Source organism: Diplotaxodon limnothrissa, linkage group LG15 (genome assembly GCF_057381915.1).
Source record: "Diplotaxodon limnothrissa isolate DT_005_m linkage group LG15, D_limnothrissa_male_GT1.1, whole genome shotgun sequence".
Lineage (NCBI taxonomy): Eukaryota > Metazoa > Chordata > Actinopteri > Cichliformes > Cichlidae > Diplotaxodon > Diplotaxodon limnothrissa.
In genome coordinates, this window is record NC_140610.1 from 43,474,424 (window position 1) to 43,483,805 (window position 9,382).

The window sequence follows — 9,382 nt, forward strand, 5'->3', positions numbered from 1 at the left end:
TTTGACCACTCAAAGCTTTTTCCAAAACCCAGAATGCCCAGTAAACCCAAAGCACTCGTGCTGGTTCCAAGGTGGTCCCAGTGCTGTGGGTTTCCTGTACCAGTCCATCAGATGTGCTGACCCTCTGATAGACTGTTTTCAGGTGAGATGGTGCCTTCGATGAGCCTCAGGCTATGTCCACACTAGCCCAGATAGATTTGAAAATGGCGTTTTTGTCGGAAAATGCTCCGCGTCCACACTAGCATTTTCAGTCGTTTTCACAGAGTTGTGCGTCCACATTGAAACGGCCGAAAATGCTTACATTCCAGTCCTGTGCATGCGCAAAAGCGAGTGAGAACTCGCTGGCTCCTTCCACCCAGTGTGTACGTCTTGCCTGATCCAGTCTGCCCGTAACAAAAAACGGTTGCATTTTCGCTGTTGACCAAACGCTCCACCAGGAGATGGACGCAGGACTCGTACGCCTCATCCTGGCAGGGGCGGATCTAGAGAAAAATTTTTGGGGTGGCATGGAGATCAGATAGGGTGGCAAAGTCGAAGCCATTTCTTTACACATTTGCAGGTGCTACGTTTTCTAATACATGCCATATATAGTCAAAATACATCAATTTTTGTTTAATATAGCGTAGTCTAACATTCTTTTTGGCATTAGCCGAAATAACTAAATATTTCAGTTCATAGCCTATACAACAAATAAGCATATATCCCAATAAGTACAAAATCCAGAAACCTACACAATACAAGGTGGATTAAGTTGGACTTGTATTTTTAATTAAGTTTCAAACTCTTTTTATGTTGGAAATACATTCAAAAGTGTATTACATCCTTACATTTACACCAAAAGGTCAGAAATCTGCACTTAACAGAAAACACTGAACAAAATATATGAAAAAAACAGTTTTCACCATCAGGATTCACTAGTCAAGTACTTAAATTTGAAAATGGCGTTTTTGTCGGAAAATGCTCCGCGTCCACAGAGTTGCAGTCTTACATGCCTCTCTGCAGCTTCTCTCCTCCTGCTACCCCCCCCCCAAAACACATCTCCATAGAGACTGTGTCAGCTCCCAAACAGACAAAAAACAAACTAAAAACCAGCAATAAACAACTTAAACATAAGATAAGATAAGATAGAACTTTATTATAAACTTTATTATAACATAAACAATTACAAAGAAAGAACAATAAAGTATCCACATCTGAACCAAAGAGTAAAACAGTGAAATGTGGATTATTAAATATTAGGTCTCTCTCCTCCAAGTCTCTGTTAGTACATGACTTAATAATTGATCAACAAATCGATTTACTCTGCCTTACAGAAACCTGGTTGCAGCAGGATGATTATGTTAGTTTAAATGAATCAACACCCCCGAGTCATTCTAACTACCAGAAACCTCGAAGCACAGGCCGAGGGGGCGGTGTGGCAGCAATTTTTCACACCAGCCTATTAATTAATGAAAGACCAAGACAGACTTTTAATTCATTTGAAAGCCTGATGCTTAACATTGTCCACCCCAGCTGTAAAACTCAGAAACCAGTCTTACTTGTTATCATCTATCGTCCACCTGGGCCTTACACAGAGTTTCTGTCTGATTTCTCAGACTTTATATCTAATTTAGTTCTGAGCTCAGATAAAATAATTATTTTGGGTGATTTTAACATCCATGTAGATGCTAAAAATGACAGCCTCAACATGGCATTTAATCTGTTATTAGACTCAATTGGTTTCTCTCAAAATGTAAAAGAACCCACCCACCACTTTAATCACACTCTAGATCATGTTTTAACATATGGCATAGAAACTGAACTTTTAACAGTGTTTCCTGAAAACCCTCTCCTGTCTGATCATTTCCTGATAACATTTACATTTACAATAATTGATTACACAGCAGTGGAGAGTAGACTTTATCAAAGTAGATGTCTTTCTGAAAGCGCTGTAACTAAGTTTAAGAATATAATCCACCCACTGTTATCATCTTCAATGCCCTGTACCAACATAGAGCAGAGCAGCTATCTGAACGCTACCCCAACAGAGGTCGATTATCTTGTTAATAATTTCACCTCCTCACTACGTACGACTCTGGATACTGTAGCTCCTGTGAAAACTAAGGTCTCAAATCAGAAGTACCTGACTCCGTGGTATAATTCTCAAACACGTAGCCTAAAGCAGATGACTCGTAATCTGGAGAGGAAATGGCGTGTCACAAATTTAGAGGATCATCATTTAGCCTGGAGAAATAGTTTGCTGCTTTATAAGAAAGCCCTCCGCAAAGCCAGAACATCTTACTATTCATCACTGATTGAAGAATAAGAACAACCCCAGGTTTTTCTTCAGCACTGTAGCCAGGCTGACAAACAGTCAGAGCTCTTGTGAGCCAACAATCCCTTTAACGTTAACTAGTAATGACTTCATGAACTTCTTCACAAATAAAATTTTAATCATTAGAGAAAAAATTACCAATAATCATCCCACAGATGTAATATTATCTACAGCTACTCTTAGTACCATTGATGTTAAGTTAGACTCTTTTTCTCCAATTGATCTTTCTGAGTTAACTTCAATAATTACTTCCTCCAAACCATCAACGTGTCTTTTAGACCCCATTCCTACAAAACTGCTCAAAGAAGTCCTGCCATTAATTAATTCTTCGATCTTAAATATGATCAACCTATCTCTAATGATCGGCTATGTACCACAGGCCTTCAAGCTGGCTGTAGTTAAACCTTTACTCAAAAAGCATCTCTAGACCCAGCAGTCTCAGCTAATTATAGGCCAATCTCCAACCTTCCTTTATATCAAACATCCTTGAAAGAGTAGTTGTCAAACAGCTAACAGATCATCTGCAGAGGCTTATTTGAAGAGTTTCAGTCAGGTTTCAGAGCTCATCACAGCACAGAAACAGCTTTAGTGAAGGTTACAAATGATCTTCTTATGGCCTCTGACAGTGGACTCATCTCTGTGCTTGTCCTGCTAGACCTCAGTGCAGCATTCGATACTGTCGACCATAATATCCTATTAGAGCGATTAGAACATGCTGTAGGTAATACAGGTACTGCACTGCAGTGGTTTGTATCATATCTATCTAATAGACTCCAGTTTGTGCATGTAAATGGAGAGTCCTCTTCACACACTGAGGTTAATTATGGAGTTCCACAGGGTTCAGTGCTAGGACCAATTCTGTTTACATTATACATGCTTCCCTTAGGCAGTATCATTAGAAGACATAGCATACATTTACACTGCTATGCAGATGACACCCAGCTCTATCTGTCCATGAAGCCAGATAACACACACCAATGAGTTAAACTGCAGGAATGTCTTAAAGACATAAAGACCTGGATGGCCGCTAACTTTCTGCTTCTTAATTCGGATCAAACTGAGGTTATTGTACTCGGCCCTGAAAAGCCTAGAAATATGGTATCTAACCAGATTCTTACTCTGGATGGCATTACCTTGGCCTCCAGTAACGCTGTGAGGAACCTTGGAGTCATTTTTGACCAGGACATGTCCTTCAACGCACATATTAAACAAATATGTAAGACTGCGTTCTTCCATTTGCGCAACATCTCTAAAATTAGAAATATCCTGTCTCAGAGTGAAGCTGAAAAACTAGTTCATGCATTTATTACTTCCAGGCTGGACGACTGTAATTCATTATTATCAGGAAGTCCAAAAAACTCACTGAAAAGCCTTGAGTTAATCCAAAATGCTGCAGCAAGAGTCCTGACAGGGATTAGAAAGAGAGAGCATATTTCTCCCTTTTTGGCTTCCCTTCATTGGCTTCCTGTTAAATCCAGAATTGAATTCAAAATCCTGCTCCTCACATACAAGGTCTTAAATAATCAGGCCCCATCTTATCTTAATGACCTTGTAGTACCATATCACCCTATTAGAGCACTTCGCTCTCGCTCTGCAGGCCTACTTGTTGTTCCTAGAGTATTTAAAAGTAGAATGGGAGGCAGAGCCTTCAGTTTTCAGGCCCCTCTTCTGTGGAACCAGCTTCCAGTTTGGATTCAGGAGACAGACACTATCTCTACTTTCAAGATTAGGCTTCAAACTTTCCTTTTTGCTAAAGCATATAGTTAGGGCTGGACCAGGTGACCCTGAATCCTCCCTTAGTTATGCTGCAATAGACGTAGGCTGCCGGGGGATTCCCATGATGCATTGAGTTTTTCCTTTCCAGTCACCTTTCTCACTCACTATGTATTAACAGACCTCTCTGCATTGAATCATATCTGTTATTAACCTCTGTCTCTCTTCCACAGCATGTCTTTTATCCTGTCTTCCTTCTCTCACCCCAACCAGTCGCAACAGATGGCCGCCCCTCCCTGAGCCTGGTTCTGCTGGAGGTTTCTTCCTGTTAAAAGGGAGTTTTCCCTTCCCACTGTTGCCAAAGTGCTTGCTCATAGGGGTCATATGATTGTTGGGTTTTTCTCTGTATCTATGAAGCGCCTTGAGGCAACTTATGTTGTGATTTGGCGCTATATAAATAAAATTGAATTGAATTGAATTGAATTGAATTAAAGTTTATTTTTCATTACATTAGGCCACGTTGAAGAATACTGTGTCTACAACAACCGAATGCGGCGATTTCCATGTTGATTAGCAAACCGTCTGACAAACTCATCCAAATCCAATGCTTTTGTGTGTTTGGATTCAATACTGAGTATAGACAGATTGGACAGTGTTTCCTCTGTCATAGTTGATCGTAAATAGTTTTTAATTATCCTCAAAGCAGAGAAAGGTCCTTTCACAAGATGCACTGCTGACAGGCTACACTACAGCTATTTTGCACAGCCGGAACAGTTCAAAAAACACATCATTATATGACTCCAAGAAACTCACAAACTGTAGGAGAGTGGTAGGAACTGTTTCATCACTCTTTGCAAGTCTTTCTAAGACTCGCCTAATCTGAGGTACTTCATGCTTCAGATCGTCAGTATTGGAGTCATAAGCACGGGCAAGAAGTAGTACATCCTCCTCTCTCAAAAATGTGCCACTTGATGGATTTAATGCCTGAACACCTTTCATAATATTACAGTTCAGCCTAGAAAAGCGTCTTTCCATTTCTCCCATCATACAATCTATAACTGGGTAGAATACTTGGATTCTGAACATTTGTTTGCTGTCTGGGTCTGCATGCTGTCCAAGGGTAGAATTAACGAGAGAATCATGAAGTTTTCTTGCTTTCTGTATTGATCGTTTTGGGATGTGTTGGGTTGAAATGCCACTTTTTTCACGTTTCTACAATATCAGTCCACAGGTCATCAAAAAAGGATTCAGTTCGGTAATAAACCATAATAGAATCACTCAATACTTTTCTGAAGAGTGCAAGGCAACCAACAAAATTCAGATCCATTTGAACCAGAATGCCCTTTGCTTCTACAGCTCTCTGTGCATTGTTCTCTGATGAGATCTCTTCTAGTACACGCAAAATTGCAGGCAACCTGTTCACGATATTGCGACATGCTATATGTCTAGAAGACCAACGTGTCTCACTAAGGCACTGCAGTTCTCTTGGTACCCCATGAAACATTTCCTGCTGCACTGTCAGCCATTTCTGATGGACGTAAGATCCAGATATGAATGTGTATAATCGTTCGAGCAAAGAAAAGAAATTTCCTGCATCAGGCACACTTTGGACTGCATCTACTATGACAAGGTTTAAGCAGTGGGCACTACAGTGAATGTAGAAAGCATACTTTGCCACCTCCTTTATCCTAGCTTGTACACCAGAATGTGACCAACTCATCACAGATGCTCCATCATACCCTTGGCCAACAAGGTTCTGTCTGTAGTCCAGCCCATGTTTTTCTAAACAGCCAATAATCTTGCTGGTCAGCCCAGCAGCATCCAGTCTGACTGCCTCTTGAAACCCTAAGACAGCGGTCCCCAACCTTTTTTGCGCCACGGACCGGTTTATGCCCGACAATATTGTCACGGACTGGCCTTTAAGGTGTCGCGGATAAATACATCAAAATAAAACTAGTACCGGTACCGAAAAAAAGAAGATTTATTCATAACACACGTGAAAAAACCCGGGAAAACCGAGTTAAGGATAAAAACGATAACAAAATAACGCTGAAACTGTCACGGTGAGTGAGGTGAGCCGTGTGGAGGAAATGAAGGAGGATCCAAATGCAGGCAGTCGTGAAGGTGTAAAGGTGGTTTATTGAACATGAAAGTAAATACAAACGGCAAATGGAGCTAGAACTAAACTATACTGGGATCAACTAAACTACAGAGCATAAACCTTAACGAGAACGACCAGAAGAGACTAATGGCGGACAGCAGAGAGAACACACGGGTGAGACATGGTAGAAACGCAGATGAGGCAGGGTGGAATACACAGACGGACCAGCAACAACAATGACGGAAGACATGACTTAAATACACAGAGAACCACAGGGGAATTACACACAGGTGGTGGACACAGCTGGGAATAATCAACAAGACGAGACAAAGGTAAAACTGAACACACTCAGATGAGACGCAGACCTTCACAATAAAACAGGAAACAAAACACACTTTAATAAGACACAGACTAGACAGAGACAGACTTGAAATGACATATGAAACTAAACCCACATCTTAAACCCAGATAAACAGAAACATGGAACTCTAATAATAGACATAAACATTACCATAACACGACAAGAGAACAAGAACACAATCCCTGATGCAAACTTAAATCAAAACACAATAAACTCAAAATACTGGGTCCAACGGACCCAGAACCGTGACAGAAAAACCGATAAAAACCGTGAAAACCATACATTTCACACCTGAGCCTTAACTCTCGCGGCCCGGTACCAAACGACTCACGGACCGGTACCGGTCTGGGGGTTGGGGACCGCTGCTTTAAAACACATCTTTGATCCTAAGGCCAAAAAATGGCCACGCCCCAAAAAGTGCTAAAAAATTTTATATATTAATATTTAATATATTTTCCACCTTAAATGAGTCAGTCTTTTAAAACTAGTTCTGCCTAAAATATTCATATCAAGTATTAATTATATTTTCAGTGTTTTAACCCTTTAAATCCCAGTTTCTTTACATGAGCGCACTGTTTTTTTTAGCCGAAAAAAACAAAAAACTTATATATTTTCCATAAAATACATTTGAAGTAATATTTGGGTGCTATTATAATTAGAACTTTAGATGGGCCAAAGATTGGCACCAACATTCATTTTGATCCGCCATTATTTTTTTTGCATGAGCACAGTAAATATAATGTAATGGTATTCAAATCAATTAAATTAAATTCAATTTTATTTCTACAGCGCCAAATCACAACAAAAGTCGCCTCAAGGCGCTAAATATTGTACAGTAGATCGCACAATAATAAATACAGAGAAAAACCCAACAATCATATGACCCCCTATGAGCAAGCACTTTGGCAACAGTGGGAAGGGAAAACTCCCTTTTAACAGGAATAAACCTCCAGCAGAACCAGGCTCAGGGAGGGGCGGGGCCATCTGCTGTGATTGGTTGGGGTGAGAGAAGGAAGACAGGAAAAAGACATGCTGTGGAAGAGAGACAGAGGTTAATAACAGATATGATTCAATGCAGAGAGGTCTGTTAATACATAGTGAGTGAGAAAGGTGACTGGAAAGGAAAAACTCAATGCATCATGGGAATCCCCCGGCAGCCTACGTCTATTGCAGCATAACTAAGGGAGGATTCAGGGTCACCTGGTCCAGCCCTAACTATATGCTTTAGCAAAAAGGAAAGTTTGAAGCCTAATCTTGAAAGTAGAGATAGTGTCTGTCTCCTGAATCCAAACTGGAAGCTGGTTCCACAGAAGAGGGGCCTGAAAACTGAAGGCTCTGCCTCCCATTCTACTTTTAAATACTCTAGGAACAACAAGTAGGCCTGCAGAGCGAGAGCGAAGTGCTCTAATAGGGTGATATGGTACTACAAGGTCATTAAGATAAGATGGGGCCTGATTATTTAAGACCTTGTATGTGAGGAGCAGGATTTTGAATTCTGGATTTAACAGGAAGCCAATGAAGGGAAGCCAAAACAGGAGAAATATGCTCTCTCTTTCTAATCCCTGTCAGGACTCTTGCTGCAGCATTTTGGATTAGCTGAAGGCTTTTCAGCGAGTTTTTAGGACTTCCTGATAATAATGAATTACAGTCGTCCAGCCTGGAAGTAATAAATGCATGAACTAGTTTTTCAGCTTCACTCTGAGACAGGATATTTCTAATTTTAGAGATGTTGCACAAATGGAAGAAAGCAGTCTTACATATTTGTTTAATATGTGCGTTGAAGGACATGTCCTGGTCAAAAATGACTCCAAGGTTCCTCACAGCGTTACTGGAGGCCAAGGTAACGCCATCCAGAGTAAGAATCTGCTAAGATACCATATTTCTAAGCTTTTCAGGGCCGACTACAATAACCTCAGTTTGATCTGAATTAAGAAGCAGAAAGTTAGCGGCCATCCAGGTCTTTATGTCTTTAAGACATTCCTGCAGTTTAACTCATTGGTGTGTGTTATCTGGCTTCATGGACAGATAGAGCTGGGTGCCATCTGCGTAGCAGTGAAAATGTATGCTATGTCTTCTAATGATACTGCCTAAGGGAAGCATGTATAATGTAAACAGAATTGGTCCTAGCACTGAACCCTGTGGAACTTCATAATTAACCTCAGTGGGTGAAGAGGACTCTCCATTTACATGCACAAATTGGAGTCTGTTAGATAGATATGATACAAACCACTGCAGTGCAGTACCTGTAATACCTACAGCATGTTCTAATTGCTCTAATAGGATATTATGGTCGACAGTATCAAACGCTGCACTGAGGTCTAGCAGGACAAGCACAGAGATGAGTCCACTGTCAGAGGCCATAAGAAGATCATTTGTAACCTTCACTAAAGCTGTTTCTGTGCTGTGATGAGCTCTGAAACCTGACTGAAACTCTTCAAATAAGCCTCTGCAGATGATCTGTTAGCTGTTTGACAACTACTCTTTCAAGGATGTTTGATATAAAGGAAGGTTGGAGATTGGCCTATAATTAGCTGAGACTGCTGGGTCTAGAGATGCTTTTTGAGTAAAGGTTTAACTACAGCCAGCTTGAAGGCCTGTGATAGCCGATTATTAGAGATAGGTTGATCATATTTAAGATCGAAGAATTAATTAATGGCAGGACTTCTTTGAGCAGTTTTGTGGGAATGGGGTCTAAAAGATATGACATCCATGGAGGACTTTTACCTGTGAGCAGGTACTTCTCTCTGTTTGTGTCTGTGCTGGCGGAAATCAATCAATTAATAGTCAATTGATTTTCTTTATAATAACTAAAGCTTCATAAACTGAAATCTGTGTCTATGTTCATCCGATCATTAATCAGTCATTAAATCAGAAGCAGAGGCAGTTGTGTGGT